General features: G+C 39.1%; 1 pseudogene across 1 annotated transcript in view; it reads left to right on the forward strand.

Moving 5' to 3' along the window:
• The window catches only part of LOC311228149 (indian hedgehog B protein-like), a 69,213-nt pseudogene that overhangs the window by 48,424 nt on the left and 1,587 nt on the right, over window positions 1-19,202 (forward strand). The window lies entirely within an intron of this gene.

Raw genomic sequence — 19,202 nt, forward strand, 5'->3', positions numbered from 1 at the left:
TCATGACTTCAAGGGGCAATCGATAGAAAAAAAAATTAATAAAATAAGATTCATCAATAAGCTTGTGCAATCTTTGTTTTCAGTTGCCAAGAAATTTGAAATTCCTAGTACCTTGGACTTAAAGGTCTATGATGACTTAAAACACTGAAGTCGACAAGGAGGCGTTTCAGTTGGGATGCAAACAGTTTTACAACAGCGTGTGAGAATCATGACTTCAAGGGGCGATCGATAGAAAGAAAAAAAGGTCATTAATAAAATAAGATTCATCAATAAGCTTGTGCAATCTTTGTTTTCAGTTGCCAAGAAATTTGAAATTCCTAGTACCTTGGACTTAAAGGTCTATGATGACTTAAAACACTGAAGTCGACAAGGAGGCGTTTCAGTTAAAGAAACCAGACATGGGTGTGTTGGAGATTTGTTCACCCCAAGTTGCTTATTAACATGGAGCCTAGCCTCATCCAAAATGTCACACAGGTACTGTATATGTTTGTACTTTGAAATGATCTTTGTTTCTATACGCCCAATGTAATGTAACATAGTAAAAAAAAAAAAAAAAACACGTCTGAGGAAGAACTTGCTTGGTGTGGATCCTTCCTAATCTTTTTACATTACACTTGTCAAACATTCCTCTCTTGCTAATCACACTTGGTATATGTCTACGTGATTGTTAGATTCAGTGAGCCCCTCTGCAAACAACTCCATTATATACAAAAATCACCATGACTTCAAGGCTTCATGGGGAGAGTAATCGATAGAAAAAAGGTCATAAATAAAAGACAATTACATTTTGGCCTCTGTAAAGTGACAGCAGCATCTGCACCCTTTTAAAAAGGGATAGCTCACCCAAAAAAAGAAATCTACCAATTACACACCCCATGAATCCTTGAATTCATGGAGATTTGTTTGTTTGTCGCATTCCTGAGCCAATAATTCAAGCCAGTCATCAAATTATTGGCTCAGGAATGCAACAAAAAGAAATCACCATGACTTCAATTAAGGCTTCATGGGGAGAGTAATCGATCAATTACATTTTGGCCTCTGTAAAGTGACAGCAGCATCTGTACACCCTTTTAAAAAGGGATAGCTCACCCAAAAAAAGAAATCTACCAATTACACACCCCATGAATCCTTGAATTCATGGAGATTTGTTTGTTTGTCGCATTCCTGAGCCAATAATTCAAGCCAGTCATCAAATTATTGGCTCAGGAATGCAACAAAAAGAAATCACCATGACTTCAATTAAGGCTTCATGGGGAGAGTAATCGATCAATTACATTTTGGCCTCTGTAAAGTGACAGCAGCATCTGTACACCCTTTTAAAAAGGGATAGCTCACCCAAAAAAAGAAATCTACCAATTACACACCCCATGAATCCTTGAATTCATGGAGATTTGTTTGTTTGTCGCATTCCTGAGCCAATAATTCAAGCCAGTCATCAAATTATTGGCTCAGGAATGCAACAAAAAGAAATCACCATGACTTCAATTAAGGCTTCATGGGGAGAGTAATCGATCAATTACATTTTGGCCTCTATATAAAGTGACAGCAGCATCTGTTCACCCCAAAGAAATAAAAGAAAACTAATAGTGTTCATCCCCAGTGCAATAGTTCAAGAGCTTAGTGATTTTCTCTTTTCCTTTTTTAAATCACAGGAAACAGTATGGAACAATAAATGAGCTTGAATCGTCATCACTGTATGACATCTGTATATCGAATGCTTTGTAAAACAAAAGCTCTTTGACATCAACTACATGAGGTCCATCTGTAGTACACACAACTTTAAATGCATAAAAATGGTCATCCAGAGACACAGTTTGTAGTGCAAATGTAAACAACAGTAACCTCTCATCTTTAAGAACAACACGGTGGATTTTGTGAAAAACTGGAACCTCACTAAGAACTTTAAGGCAAACAACTAAACCTGGACGATACATATTTCCATGGTGTTTGGCCCATCTAACATTTAACACCTTGGTGTCACTTGGTACCTGAAGAGTCTCCGCTATCTCACAGCCTCTGTCCATCACATTTAATGCTACCATTTTACTTGGACCAAGCACCAGTCTGTTGGGATCAAATGTCTGCCAATTGTATGCTACTTGACTTTGGTGTTTCTTTGCCAACGTTTTAGTTATATTTTTGAAGCTTTTTAGTTGTTTTTTAAAGAAATTATGCTTCGCTTCATAGCGCATGCACCAGACATGCAAAAGTGGTCAAATTTTACGAATACATGTAGGATAGTGCACCATAAAATGATGCTTTGGTAGTAGCCTCCTGTTGGGAAACAAATGCTTGAATAACCCGTGGTGCTCTGCAATCAAGTGTTTTAAATAAATAGTAATGCCAGTTGATAACCTGGGAGAAAATACAATATCTGCTATTTGAAGCAACAGCAGAAGCAAATACCAGTGTTGATCATTTGGACAAACCAAGTCTCCAAAGATAAGTGGTAGATTGCGAAGTAAACACCAAGATTGGATTGCATTTAACCCCAAGTCATTTGAGGTCTCTACTAACTTCAATGCAGGTGGCTTGTTGTTTTGTTCCAGGTAACCATAGTTAAAGCTCTTAATTTTCAAGTCTATTTCCTTTGATGTTGTGTAGTTTTTAATCAAGTGTAGTATTAGCAGTTTCATTTCATATTGTGCCACGCCCTCCAAGATATCATGCATAATATCGACAGAGAAATTGTCACATGTATTGAAGTACTGCAAGGAATTTAGAATGCAAGAACGTTTAACTCCCATCACATAGGGAAGACCAATAGTAGTCTCCATTGTGTGGCAGTGTTCTGCATGAAGTGCTCGAGTTCGCATAACTATCTTGGGTGAATCTTCTTTGAATTCCGTCTGAAAGTCCTCTTTCTCAGCAAGACAAAAGCGGCAACAATATCTGGCACTGAATGATTCTACGAAACCAAACAAACCGTGAATACCAAGGTTGTCACCTGTAACTTGGACAATAGTTCCATACACTGGCTGATCATACAATGGGACCTTAATTCCATCCTTCTCCAGTATTTTAATATCTTCCACAAGTGGAGCAAGTATTTTAGAAAAGCCATGTGTTTTAATGTCTTGGGCATGGAATAAAGCGACCAAATGAATATTAAGCAGAATTGAGTTGTACTTTGGAGAAAAATTACGCAAGGTGAAATAGATTGCTCCTAATTTATGTATTCCCTTTTTACTCCCCAACGGATTCGCGCATTCAAAATCATCATAGAAAAGCTGCACCTGAATTGCATGCTTCTGTTTTGAAAATAGAGGATGACTCTTGAAATACTCTCCATCACACAAGTCATTAAGAAGATCTTCTCTTAAACTGGAATCACTCTGCATCATCTCTTTTATATTAGGGTGTTTGTAAATAAAGTCTAATGTTTTCAAAATTGGGATATAAACACATTTATCAGTAACAACAGCCTGATCATAAGTTCCAGTAGTCCGATTGCGCAGGGTATCAAATCTTGTACCAAGGACATATTCAACTGGGTCTACCCTTCCCCACTTCTCTGTAAAATATTGCCTTCTCTTAGTTTCAGAATTTAAGATACAAAAGGGATTTTCAATTTCTTCATAACACTGATCAATTTTACACTCAACCTCACTTTTGATAGGTTCCTGTAAAGATAGACACTGCTTCACATATTGTTTTGCTTGATTATGGATATCATCAACAATCACTTCCATTGAAGTTACCAAAGAGTTGATTATTGTTTCACCTACACCTGCCACTTTAAGTTCAGCTACTGTTGCAGCACAGCTGTCTACAAGACTATTATTAAGAAGGACTGGAAGGACTGGGTCAGAAGGGGCACTGCCTGATGGAAAGTCATCAACATAACTTTCAGCTAAATGTTCAGCTGTAGAGCGGCCTTCACCAGGATCATCACATGGTTGATGACGTGCTTTAAGATGCTTTCGAAACCCAGAAAAAGTGCAAAAGACATGTAAACAACCAGGCTGACCACATTTAAGACGAAGTGTCCTTCCTGAACAAAGTCCGTGGATCATCCTTAAGTGCCTCATCAGTGAATTGGCATTTGCCTGAGAGTTTTTGCAAATGAAACACAACATCTTATCAAAAAACACTGGAGCATCAGAGGCCTCAAGATAAAATATCTTCTCAGTATCAAAAGTCTGTGCAGCATCAGAGGCCTCAAGATAAAATATCTTCTCAGTATCAAAAGTCTGTGCAGCATCAGAGGCCCGAGATAAAATATCCTCTCAGTATAAAAAAGAAATCAGTGCAGCATCCGAGCCCTCATCTCTTTAACCCTGGGGTTGACATTAGTTGTAGCAGCATCGATCTTGTAAATGGCGGTTTGCAAGAAGTTGTACATATTGGCCAGATCCCGGTTGTATGAGGTACCAAAGACAAAATGAGCTTTGAAAAGCTCATCAAAAGAGGCAAGAGAGTCTGGTGACTTACAAGGGATTGCATGTTTGTCAATCACAATGAAGTACTTGTGAATCACACTCCTCTGGGTCCCCACAGCAAGCAGATAGGGTTGAAGGCTCTCCGTGATGCTGTCCAAATGCCCCTGGATACTGGTCCCAGTCTGTGACAAGAGAACTTCATTAGTCTTGCTATTAAAATTAGTCACGGTTTGCAAACCGTGGTCTTTGCATGATTTCAATCATGCAGGTCAATATCAGGGATGCACGATAATTATCAGGCCGATATCAGCAATTATGACGTCATCCCGATAAAAGTATTGACAGCTCTGATAATAAAAAAAATATATATATTTTTTTTACTTTTTTCTTTTCATGTCAACATTCACACGCACTATATATGCTTATTTAGGATTTGACTTGATTCAACAACAAAGCAGTCGGGGCAAAGGCAAGCCAAAAACGGTCGAAAATGTGGTTATTTGAAGTTTGGATTTTTTTCTTCTCACAACTGAGGTAGGTAGATTACATTTTTAGAGACTAAAGTACCGAAAAAGGTACCGTTGGGTACCGGTATCGATTCACAGGTACCGGTACCGTATCGGTTCAAATGTGAACAGCATCCCTACTGACAAAGCACAATACCTGTTGGTTTTTAGTTGTTCAGGGAAACACATTGTTAATGACATTGACGGATTGTGAATTTTGTGATCGACTCAAATTATATTTATTTGGAAAAATAAATAGTCACTTTATTTGAAGAGTCAAAACGGTTCTCTTGGCTTTGTTTTGTTCATATAGTAACGCTCATGTCATGATAAATCTGGTTAGGTCAAAACTACAGGAATATACATAAAAAAATTTATAATTATAGTACAATAAATATATATATCGGTTATCGGTATCGACCTTGAGGAGCAGAAAGTTATTGGTATCGATATCGGGGTCAACAAATCAATATCGTGCACCCCTAGACAGAACAGTGATCCTTCTTATACTTTAATTCAACTGTAACTAGGGATGCTCGATATTGGCTTTTTTACCGATATACCGATATTGTCCAACTCTTAATTTCCAATACCAATATCAACCGATACCGATATATGCAGGGTTTCCCCCCCAAAAAACTGAATAATTTCAGGTAATTAACATTACATATGTCTTGTTGTGGAATTAACATAACATTATGCATACTTTTGACAATAAATAAAATCAGAATTTGTTCTTACTTGCCTGGGTAAATAAAAGTTGGTTATAGAAATGTAAAAAGAATAATTCATTTTTTTTTTACCGATATTTTCCTATATCACATTTGAATGCCAATATCGGCCGATAATATAGGCAACTGTAACCTTACCTTTATGAACTTCACAAGGGAGTCAATGGCTTCTCTGGCTGAGAGCTTTCCCGGTCTCTTGTTGCGTCCCTGAGGTGATGGTGGCAGGAGGTGGACAAGAAGCAAGAGGGAGGACATTTCACTGTCCCATGCTAAAAATACAAAAAATTAAATAAAAAAAATCAGAAATACATTTGACTAAAAGCTGTGTTTCCATTTGTTTAAAAAACAATTCACCCTTCCATTATTATATTCCTTTAATTCAAGCATACCATTGTTCAGTTCTATTGTGTCTGTTGTGGATTCAGCATTCTGAAGCAGGTCTTGAAGGTCGCCGGTCTGGGTGAGGCCACGGCTTTGTTCAAGGACTTTCTGCCTGCAGAAAGTAGGCCACTTCTCCAGGAACTTTGCAGAGATGTCATCACCAAACATCAGACTGAAATCCTGCTCAATCTGCAGACAAGATGGAATAAAACATGGTTGAAATTTTTTTGTCATACATTGTTAAATAGTAGGGCTGACCCCTATTAATCGATTAGTCGACTAATCGGTCGAAAGGGGCCGTAGTCGACTGGCCAACCTCTTAGTCGAATATAATATTATAAAAAAAAAAAAAAAAATATATATATATATATTATAATTTTTTTCAAAAGAAAAGAGGCATAGAAGCGTGGCTAACGCTAATGGCAGGCATACCAGAGGCTAACTGCCTACGAAAACAGGCACAGAGGCACTGAAAGAGGATTTCATCAGTGGACCAATTGTATGCTTTTGCAGAGGACAAGAAGCCTTCAGTTGACTCCTTCAGACATTAAGCACCCCCCACAGCCCAAATGGAATGATACATTTTTTTTTTTTTTTTTTTTTTAACAATCCTAGTCAACCATCCAAATCCTTAGTCAGGGACAGCCCTATTAAATAGGTTCACCCTATGACCAGGGATGTGATCTAAATTGTTTAAAAAGGTCATTTTTTATTTCAGTTAGACTTTAATGCAAGCCACATACCATTCCTGTGATGTCTAGGAATCTTGGAAAGGTGGTGAATATTTCAGAGGACTTGATTGGGTCGTGCATCATTTCTTGGCGATGGGTGAAGGTCTGTTTCATCTTCTCCTTGATGATTGCTTCATCAGTTGTATGCTTCATCAGTGCACTGGCCTCACGAAACTGGGTGTCTGTGGTTAGCTGGTTTTCCTCAGAGAAGGGGGCTCTGTCGCCAGAACTTGGACCACCTGTAACAGTGTAGAAACCACACATACTGCTGCAATACTTTCCAGTGATATGCATTTACTATAATGATCCATCTTCACAGTTGCTAGATAAACAGTGGACTGGGACAATCAAAATTACATACCGATCAGTGGCTGAACATTACGGCTCTTCTTTTGTCCCTCTGATGCTATCTTTTGAAGTGATTTCACCCTCCATGCCAGAAACCCACTCCCATCTACTGGATTGTAATACTGCTCCTAAAACACAAGAAGTAAAGAGGAAAAAAAAAAGTTATTTGGTTTAAATGGGCATGTGTAAATGTGTTTATTTCTCTCCTTAAAACTTAACACATGCCCTTCTCTGAAGAATTGCTAAAATCAAGGTCAACAGGTAGGACATCTGTGGTTCTTAAATTGTTGAGGTTAGGAGAAATGGTCAGCATACAGAAATGTTAACAAATATTTAGTTGAAATCGTACTCCGCACAGCCCTTTTAAGCAATTCCAGAGAAGTGAGGAGTAATGGGGTTGGTGTTTTATGTACCATGCATGTGATTGGATAATGTTATGCATAATGTTGTGTTAATTCCACGACAAGAGATATGTAGCCTAATGTTAATTACCTGAAATTATTCCTTTTGGGGGGGGGGGGGGGGGGGGGAGAAACCCTGCATATATCGGTATCGGTTGATATCGGTATTGGAAATTAAAGAGTTGGACAATATCGGTATATCGGATATCGGTAAAAAAAAGCCAATATCGAACATCCCTAGAAATTATATAACAAGAATGACCTATAAACATAATAATTGTTAGACTAGAAGTCTTTATTTGTCATGCAGTTTTAACACACACGCAAGATGGGCGACCCACAGGAACACACATGCACTGAGTCGCCGATGAAATGTCTCTCTGCACTTTTCCCTGATGTACTTACATATCCCAAATTGCCCTGGGGATCGGCCAGGTATGGGAATAAGGCAGTGATGCCCTTTGCGTAGTCTTCTTTAACACGCCTTGAAGGACTCGTCCTACATTGCACACATACACAAGTATGAGATCCAAACAAAAGTATTGCTGTGCCAATGCCTTCTGCACAATCTATGTAAAGCGCTTTGGATAACCATTTATCATTTACCAATTCTGCAAAAAGGAGGATCTTAGTAAAAACCAAAAATGTGTATTGGGTGCGTAATGTTTAGATAACATAATTACCCATGCTCTTTTGCCATGTGCGCAACCAATATCTTCACCATGTCGCGTCTTCTGGTATCCGTTAGGGTTTTCGTCCGAGCATAATCGGCAATGATCCTCTCTCCTCCAGCTGTGTCCCTCAGAATCTTTTCAGTCATCTAAGCGGGAGTAAAAAGGGGGGGGGGGGGGGAGGACACACATGGATAGACAGTCATTTGGTGGCCAAGTATATTTAACCCTTTCACTGCCACACTAGTACCAGTATGTGGTATACAGTATGTGGTACAGTATGTGATAGTAAAGGGTTAACCTTCTGTAGTGCGGCAGTGAAAGGGTTAACCTTCTGTAGTGCGGCAGTGAAAGGGTTAACCTGCTGTTGTGCGGCAGTGAAAGGGTTAAGGTGACAAATGTAAACCATGACCCCCCCCCCACCCCCATTTTCTCCCCAATTGTACTTGGCCATCCCCAATGCCCATGCTACCCCTTTATCAGAGTCACCATCTCCATTTCAAACAGTCATATGCAAAGCTTACCAGAGTGATACGAGTCAGGTCAGCACCGTTTCTTGGAGCAGGACTAGACTGCAAAATGATGGTGTCATCAGACTCCCCCTCATTGTCTGCACCAGAGCTGAGAACGGAGCTTTGGCTGCTGGAGTTGCTTGCAGAGGTCCTCACTGAATCTAACAATCATGTAGACATATAAGTGTGATTAGATAGGAATGTTTGTGACAAGTGTAATGTAAAAAGACCACATTAGATTAGGAAGGATCCACACGTTACATTGGGCATATATACAAAGATCATTTCAAAGTACAAAAATACACAGTACCTGTGTGACATTTTAGGTTAGCCAGGACACGTGTAGCCTTTTTACAACGCATCCGCGTTTCCGGCGCTCTGATTGGCCAGGTCATGTGACATGTGCGCCCAATAGCGTGTTTGCCCATTTCCGCGTCGAACAGCCTGCAAACTACCTGGCGTTCTATCGCCATGCTCTAAGACAAACTCTAACCTTAACCAACTTCGAAGAGTGCCCTTAACCAGTGTAGAAACTTGCCGTCCCACGATTGCCGCTCATGTCACATAACCTGGCCAATCAGAGCGAAAAAAACGGGAACCCGGAAATGTTGTAAAAAGGCTTCAAGCAGCCAGGACTGTATGGATGAGGCTATAAGGCTCCATGTTAGCAACTCACCTTCAGGATTTGAGTCTTGGGGTGAACAAATCTCCAACACACCCAGGTCTGGTTTTTTTAGAAGAAATTGAAACGCCTCGTCGTCGACTTCAGTGTTTGAGTCATCATAGACCTTTAAGTCCAAGGTACTAGGAATTTCAAATTTCTTGGCAACTATAGACAAAACAAGATTGCACAAGCTTATTGATAAATCTGTTGTGCAATTTATTTAATTTGTATTAATTAAAATGTCATAAAATGGGATATTAAAATAGCCACTGAAAATGTGATCATATGAGGAAGATTGACAGCCTTAATTGACATACTTAACACCGGTTCCTGACAGGCAGCGAGCGTGCGAACTGGAGACGAAATCGTGCGCGACACTGTCCTGATATGAGGCGGCGCGTGTCCGGGTGTGTCTGTGTGTGTGTTACCTGGAAGCACACAGGGGCAAAGCAGCCTGCGATTCTTGACCAATAAAAAGTGTTTAGGGGCGTGACTCGGCCGCGTAATCGCTCAACTAGAGACACAGCGAGCGAATATTTGAGGGGGGAACGACATCGCCGCTCAGTTTGCTGTCGCTCGCGGCAGGTCAGGATAGTCTGATTGAAACGAATACATTTTAATCATTTTCGCAATCACGCTCGCTCGCGTCACTGCCTGTCAGGAAGGGGTGTAAGACATTGATTGGTTCACTCTATCCTAAATAAAATGGATTGTGCTTTGTACTGTAGGCCTACAGCTTAAATTAACATGCAGGGAAAGCCTAAACTGATACCCAGTATGTTGTTGCATAGGGCAGTGGTTCTCAAACATTTCATGTCAAGGACCCCCCAAATTGACAATTAGCCCACAGACCCCCCATTTGAAAAGATGTGCCATGGACCCCCATAAGACAATATTTGTACGGCTCTAGCAGTGATTCTCAACCATTTTAATTCCAAGGGCACCCATTTAATGGCATTTGTATCTTTGGGACCCCAATTTATATTGTAAAATCAATGTTAATTTAACTCTTGACGGTGTACAATGGACGTTGGGGTCCATTTGTACACAGTCAGAGTTACAGACCAATAAGGGTCCATTTGGTTCCTAACTATCAAGGCGGACGCCATTTTGAGAACCAACGGCACGCTGTGCAAAATGTTTCACTCACCACACTCCAAAAAAGTTGTGAAGGTCAATTGGCCCTCAAAACAGATGAATTTCTGCCGGTCAACGTGTTTAACACGTACAGCCTGCATCTGATGGCAAATAAATAATAACAGTTACTAAGATGATACATATAGGGCACAACAACTCATGCATTATGAGGAGTGTTACAATTAGAAAATATTACAAAAGCACCATACAGTAAATTTCGCTGAGTACATTTTACTCAAACTGAGTAAAACTTTACTCACGTCTTGGGCTCAAATTGACTCAGTTTGAGTAAAATTTACTCTGTGAAATTTACTGTGAGGATAGTTCCACAAGTTTCCATTATATTATACATGGAGGCAGAACACACAAATTAGTCAACCCAGTACAATGGTTCAAATAAACACTTGTTGAACCGAACAGTGCGTCAAATTAACTTGTTATGTCCATTTACCACTAGTAAAACAGTCAACCTACAGCACATTGCGGCAAATTTACGTGACTCTATTTAGAGTAAAACACACGTTGTCTCTTCAGCAAAATCCGCCAACATGTAACATATAATTGTTCCATCTCCTGTACTATGTCTACTTGTCTTGTATGTTCTTAATACGTCAGTTTTTGTATGGATATAGTTATATCACTACTTTTAACAACAGCCTACAGGCATGGTCTACAGGTATGGTCTCAGGCCTATACAGGTATAGCCGCATGCAGGTGAAAATTAGCTTCTGGCTAACACTAGCTCATATACATTTTACATGAAAACCGACATGTTGATTAATGTGCACTGTCCCTGATAGCAATACTGTTGATAATTGAATACTCGTGTTGCACCGACGTACCTGTTCTTAAGTTATTGTCCATAAAACTGTAAAACGTTTATTTAATAGCGTGCGTGCTAGCAGCTAACATGCTAACATCGTGATAGATGGCTCTGTGGCTTAGCTGTAATGTACGGTGACTCTATTTAGAGTAAAACACACGTTGTCTCTGCCACCGTTTCAGCAAAAACCGCCAACATGTAACATATAATTGTTCCATCTCCTGTACTATGTCTACTTGTCTTGTATGTTCTTAATAAGTCAGTTTTTGTATGGATATAGTTATATCACTACTTTTAACAACAGCCTACAGGCATGGTCTACAGGTATGGTCTCAGGCCTATACAGGTGGAAATTAGCTTCTGGCTATACACTAGCTCATATACATTTTACATGAAAACCGACATGTTGATTAATGTGCACTGTCCCTGATAGCAATACTGTTGATAATTGAATACTTGTCCATACAACTGTAAAACGTTTATTTAATAGCGTGCGTGCAAACGTATAGCAGCTAACATGCGAACATCGTGATAGATGGCTCTGTGGCTTAGCTGTAATGTTGCAAATTAGTTACACACATTGCTGTTTAATAAATTAACAAATAATAATAATAATCTTACCTTGTATTTGGCATCCAAGAGAAGGAAAATATCGCTGTATTGCGCTCTTGCTGCACCTGAGCTTGAAGCGAGGACTTGGCGAGAGAGAAAGATGGCGTCGGCACCTTTGGGAATTATATGGATAGTAGGCGTGACCAATGCTGTATTACTCCAATAGAAACTCTTCTGGAACTTTACTCTCACTCTATTGGCCACAGGCAATGATTATGCCCCAAATGGAGTAAATATGACTACTTGAGAGGAAAATAATAACTCCGTAATAATTACTCTGGGAAAATGACTCCCCAGTTTTTCCTGTGTACTTTCTGATACCAGCTCGCAGAGTGCGCAATTCTGAAGACGCCCCCCATTGCGTCACCATCTTTACAAGCGATACGCGTTTTCTCCTGAACCAATGATGCATCTCCCTTAATTCCCATGCAAACCCAGACAAAAAAAATAAACATGATACATACATGTCTTATATGTCCTAGCTAGAAGTGTTTATTAAACACAGGGAGTTATTGTTAAACAACAATGGCATCAGAGTAGTTGCATTTGTGCACAGGAGTGGTCAAAGATGGCCGCGCAGGAGTGAGGCAGATGCACAGGGCTCACCACCTTTATCTTAAAAACTAAATTATAAGCGCTATACCAACCGAAATGATTACTTCATTTTAAACTAAACGACCCTACTCCTTTGTACACTTTGGAACTGACAAACAAGAAGCAAGGAACCTTCTGAGAAGCAGCAGACCCCGCCGTAACAAACGGCGCTACAAACACTGGTCTACTACAGCCTACAGCACAACATGGACGGTGAAATCACCCTACAAACATTGTGGAATGCCATCCAGCAAAGCAGAACTGAGCTGCTCCAAAAGACAACTGATATTCAAACTAGTTTGGAAACAATCAGAAGCTCGATGACGACGCTTAACGAACAAGTGGAAGAAGTGCAGCAACGAGTCAGCCGCAACGAGGATAACATCCAGACGGCTCACGAAACAATCACTAAACTAGAAAAAGAGATGACCGCTGTAAAACTAAAAGTCCAACAGTATGAAGACAGCTCATTGCGCGCAGTCGTTCGTTTGGAGGGGCTTCCAGAGTCAGTGGAGAAACAGGACCTCGCCGGCTTCCTAGCCGCTTTTTTACTATGGCTATTTGGTGAAGATAAACTCGGCGGACCCGTGCTGATCGACAGCGCGTATCGCTTGAAATTAAAACAACCAAACCCCAGCAAGCCTAGACCAATACTCCTGAAACTACTGCGAGCACAACAAAAGGACGCTATCATGCGCCTGGCGAGGGAGAAGGTGGAACTGTACTACGGCGGGACCGATGAAACCTCCAGAAGCAGGATCTACTTTTACAGTCACTTCAGCCAGGAGGTGATGAAGAAACGCAAGCTGTTTGACGACGTGAAACGCATATTCAGATCTAAAAGCCTGTCTTACTCAATGAGACACCCAGCAATATTAAGAGTCGAACACAGCGGGACCTCCCGTGACTTTCATTCCCCAGAAGCCGCACAAGATTTCATCCGTGAACTTGATCGAGGCTGAAAGCGGGCAGATCAAGCCCGTCGCCAGGATGAAATGACTGGGGGGGGCAACTGAGGATCCAAGACAAACACCGTGAGACGAGATAAGTAGCCAAAACTAAGACACACACACTACCAAATGACTCTTATGAGCTATTAGAAAAACCAGAAACAACCCTGAACGTGGTTAATTAAAGGACAAGTATCAAAACTGAATCATCAGTGTATAATTTCTAGTTTTCTTTTGATTTTGTGGTGTTTATATATATATTTCCATTTTCTCTATTTTTTATTACATCCAATTCATATATTTTTTCTTTCTTTGGTTTGATTGATTGAATTGATGGACAAGTTTGTTGGCGGATTGCATAAAATTAATGGGTACAGTGCAGTACAGCTCAGTACATACAGTTGTTGGGAGGATGCAGACCAGAGAAGGACTTTCGTCTTGTTTCCATCAGGGTCCCCCATTTTCAATTCATCATGTGACACGCATGACATGCGGATGGACAGTACTGCTGCATCTATACATTTATGACATGCCAGATTTTCAAGTACAGTACTGTTTGTGATACTAAAAAAATCCAGAAGAAGAGTGTATATACATTTGACATAGATTGGGTTGATTGTTTTACTTTTTAGGGTGTTGGTAGGCAACTATAGTTGTAGAACTTTGCATTTTTATTTCTTTTCGTAGCCTTTGCAAGGGGAAAGGATAGTTAGACCATGTAGGCTTACAATTTTTTTTTATAATAATAAAAAAGAACCACAAAAAAAAAAAAAAGAAAAAAAGAAGAAAAGTAAATTGGTAGCCTATTATCTTTCCCCTCTTATTCATTATTCATTTCTCTTATTCATTAATTTATTTATTTCTCTGCCTTATTACTGAATCAATTGCTTGCCTGTATTGTTTGTTTTTTAGTTTAATTGTGTTCCTTTTTTCTTTTTGTTATAAGGAGTAAGGCTTCACAGCCTGGTTCAAATAGTGGTGTGCCACCTGGCAATTTAAAGGGGGAGTTAACAGGGAGCCAAGTAGGGTAATATAGGACTAGTGAGCCTATGTTATGGTTTACTTTCTGTTTGGGGAGGGTATGGGGGGAAAAAAGGGTGGGACCTAGTACAAATACATATTATCTTCACGAACTCAATGCATGTGATCTTGTGAACCATGATAGATTGTATGATATAACTGGAGTGACTAATGGTAGGCATATGCACTGTGAACATGTGTGTGTGTGCAAAAACACACGCACGCGCCCATGTCCAAATGGAATGCTGCAATCTCTATAACAAAACCACAATTAAACCCTTATTAAAGTCGATATTGAAAATGATCCTAGATGACTAGCACTCTGACATTTATGTCCTTCAATGTTAAGGGCATCAATAATCCCATTAAAAGGAAAAAGATTCTCAACTATTTAAAGAATCAAGATTGCGGCATTGCATTTATTCAGGAAAGCCACTTAACTGATGCAGAGCATGTGAAGTTGCAAAGAGATTGGGTTGGGTCAGTATTCTATTCCTCATTTAATTCCAGATCAAGAGGAGTGGCCATACTATGTCACAAACAGTTAAACCTAAAAATACGTTCTCAAGAAAAAGACACTGCAGGTAGATGGATAATCCTCAAATGTGACATAAATCACGAACCTTTTACACTTATTAATCTATATGGCCCCAACAAAGACGATGCACCCTTTTTTAGGAATATTCTATTATCCTCTGCACAAAACTATGGCACATGTATCCTTGGAGGTGACTATAATTTAACACTGAGCACATCAGATAGATCTAATAGCATCCCCCAGCCATTAAGTGCCGCAGCCAAAGTAGTAAGGGATGGTATGTCTGAAATGGGTTTGGTCGATGTTTGGAGAATACTTAACCCACTGGAGAGGGAATACTCATTTCATTCTGTGGTACATGACACTTATTCCAGATTAGACTTGTTTTTAACAACTAAATCACTACTTCACAATGTAATTGAATGTAAATATCTAGCCTCTACAATATCGGATCACTGTCCTTTGAAATTGAAGGTGAAACAATATTTGGACAAACCTAAAACTAAGCGTTGGAGATTCAAGCCATATCTCCTTAACGACCCAGATTTTGTTAACTTCCTAGAAAATCAAATAGATGACTTTTTAATAATTAATGTAAACTCTGCCTCCCCAAGCATAATCTGGGAGACACTGAAAGCTCAGGTCAGATAACGTCTTTTGGAGCTTCTAAACAAAGAAAAAGTAGACTGTATCTAAACACACTAGACAAAGAAATTCATGAACTAGAGAAAAAACACGCAGAATCCAATAGAGCAGAAACTCTGCACATACTAGTAAAAAAGCGGCTTGAATATAGCAACTTAACTACTAGCCAAGTAGAAGCAGACATGGCCAGAACTAAATACCACTACTATGAAAAGGGGGACAAAACCGGCAAGCTACTCAGCTGGCAAATAAGAAAAGAAGAGATGGCAAAAACAATAGACTCAATGAAATCTAAGGATGGTGATGTATTACATAAACCTGAAGAGATAAACCAGCGCTTTGAAATGTTCTACCACAATCTATATACGTCTGAAAACCAAGACTCAACTGCTACAAAATGCGAGGAATTCTTGGGAAACTTACAGATTACTAAGCTTCCTGTAGAAGTGAGAACTACTCTTGAAACAGAAATATCAAAGGAAGAAATCACCAAAGCTATTAACTCATTGCAAACGGGCAAAGCACCCGGTCCCGACGGCCTACCTGCTGAATTTTACAAACTGTTCATAAATAAATTAATCCGCCCTTATATGGACATGCTCAAAGACAGTCTCAATAATGGTAAATTACCACCAAGTCTAGAATTAGCAACAATCAATGTACTTCCTAAGCCCTCTAAGGATAAACAACTTTGTGACTCCTATAGGCCCCTGTCAATGTTAAATGTGGATTATAAAATATTTTCTAAAGCACTCGCACTAAGAATGGACCCTGTGATGTCTCTCTTAATCCACGAGGATCAGACGGGTTTTATTCAGCAGCGACAGGGATCTGACAATATCAGAAAACTTTTTCATATCATTGAGCTCTCTAAACAAACGAATGACTCAAGACTTGTAATCTCGATGGATGCTCGAAAAGCTTTTGATACAATAGAATTTGAATATCTTTTTTATACTCTGAAACAGATGAATTTTGGTGATGTTTTCATTAATTATATTAAGATGCTTTATTGCTCTCCGAAGGCACAAGTGTTGACAAATGGTATACTTTCCAAACCCTTCCAATTGGGACGTGGAGTACGACAGGGCTGCCCACTCTCCGTATATCTGTTCGCCGCAGCCATTGAACCGTTGGCGGTGGCAATACGGAACAACAACAATATATGTGGCATAAAGACTGGAGCAAACGAATCCAAACTCTCACTATATTGTGATGATTTACTAATTTATATTACCCAACCAGATATATCCTTGCCGCAATTACTCAGCATACTAGAGGCATACAGTGCCATATCTGGTTACACGATAAATTATGACAAGAGTGAAATAATGCCACTAAATAGTGTTACCACCCAGAATACCCACCCAATGATTTCCCATTTTAAATGGGCACCAAAAAGCTTCAAATACCTGGGAATCCAAATATCTAACGACCTGAACCAAACATACCAAAATAACTATCTACCTATTATGGAAAAAATCAAAACAGACCTATACAAATGGAAAGATCTACCAATTTCTTTAATTGGACGTGTTAATGTGGTCAAGATTTACATTTACATTTAGTCATTTAGCTGACGCTTTTATCCAAAGCGACTTACAAGTTCTGTGCGACAAGACAGCAAGAAGGGTATAACTCTATCAGCTGAGTAACAATGTTCATCAAAGTGTTGCGTGTTACAGTGTAGGTTAGTTTATTAGGACAAGTGCATGACATTAAGGTTAGTCGGGGTTAGATTTTTTTTTTTTTTTTTTTTATCATTTCAGATAATGGTTGAATGTTCTGCCTAAATTAATTTATTTGTTCCAGTCAATTCCACTCAGCTGTCCACCAAGCTTGTTTACATCACTGAATAAAATCATTTCAATGTTTTTGTGGTCCCAGAAACGGGCTAGGATCAGATTAAAAGCACTACAGGCTCCCCTGAATAAAGGGGGCTTAAACCTCCCCAACTTCAGACTGTACTACCTAGCCTGTCAATCACGTGTTATTTGGTGTTGGCTCAACAGTGAGAGGCTGCCCACACCAGCATGGGTTAAACTGGAAGAGAACATAATCCATCCTACTCCACTACAGGTAATCCCCTATATAGACACGCAAAAAACCCTTAACTCTATCACTAAAAACCAGATTATACATCATACCTTTGCATGTTGGAAAGAAACTATTAAACTAATGGGAAATCAAAATACCTTGTTAATGAGCATGCCCCTGTGGAACAACCCTTGTGTCCCCAAAATTATTAGTGATGGAATATCTGAAAATTGGAGAACCAAGGGAATCAGCGAAATAAGAGACTTGTATAACCAAAGCATCTTTTCTGATTTTAATTCCCTGAGAGCGAAATATAATTTACCTTCATCCATTTTTTTTAAATACCTACAGATACGGAACTGGGTCAAAAATAACAGTTATAGCTATCCCCATATGTCTGAAACACCAATAGAGAAACTGTTTAACACTACAAAAACATCAAAGGGCCTGATATCTAAAATCTACACACTGATGAACACTGAACAGAAAGATGATAGGATGCTACAACAAAAAGATAAATGGGAAAAAGATATTAAACACAAATATACCATGAAAGAATGGCAGTCATTGCTCCAGAACTCCCAAACAACTTTAACAAATACCAACCATAGGTTAACACAATTTAATATACTACACAGAATTTATTATACACCTCACAGATTATATCAATTTAGCCCACGAGACATCACCCAATTGTCTTCGATGTCAACATGCTAAAGGGGACCTAATCCACACGTTCTGGAATTGCCGGAAGTAAAATTATTACTGGAAATTTATATTTGAACAACTTTCAAAAATTATTGGAAAGACGATGACTCCTGACGCACGAATAGCTATTTTGGGTGATATCTCTATGCTGAGTAACTTTGACAACTTTAAAAAGAAATGTATCCTGTTAGGAATGTCTGCTGCAAAAAAATGTATTCTTTGTCATTGGAAATCTGAACCCCCTCCCCCGACTAAACAATGGTGGGCAGAACTCCTATCCTATTGCACACCTGAAAAAATCATGTATAATGTGAAAGGAAAAATAATACACTTTCAGAAGATCTGGGGTCGGGCAATGGATTACATACCAAATATGGGTATAGAACTGGAGAGAGCCAATTGAAGCATAGAGATTGTGGATATTGTCTTTTTATATTCTATATTTGTCTGCCTGTTTTTCCTTTTTTCTTTTTGTTGTCATGTTTATTATTTTATTCAGGTAGTAGCACAGACAATCATGGTCTTAAAGTAAATCATGCATTCGATAGTTTTTTCTTTTTCTTTTTTTTGTACTAGGAAGGGTCGGGGAAGGGTTAGTAATTGTTTAGTTAGGAAATGTAATTTATATATTTATAACTTGCATTTTACAACTGTATGTAAATGAAATGTTAAAAGCAAATAAAAGATAATAATTGAAAAAAAAAGAGTAGTTGCATTTGTGTTACAGAAGCTAGACTTAAACTTAAGCTAACTAGAGATTAGCATCACATAGCTGGTATTTTTTTTCTCCTGAAAACCCAAGCACATATTG

Source organism: Notolepis coatsorum (genome assembly GCF_963971535.1).
Source record: "Notolepis coatsorum genome assembly, chromosome: 5".
Classification (NCBI taxonomy): Eukaryota; Metazoa; Chordata; class Actinopteri; order Aulopiformes; family Paralepididae; genus Notolepis; species Notolepis coatsorum.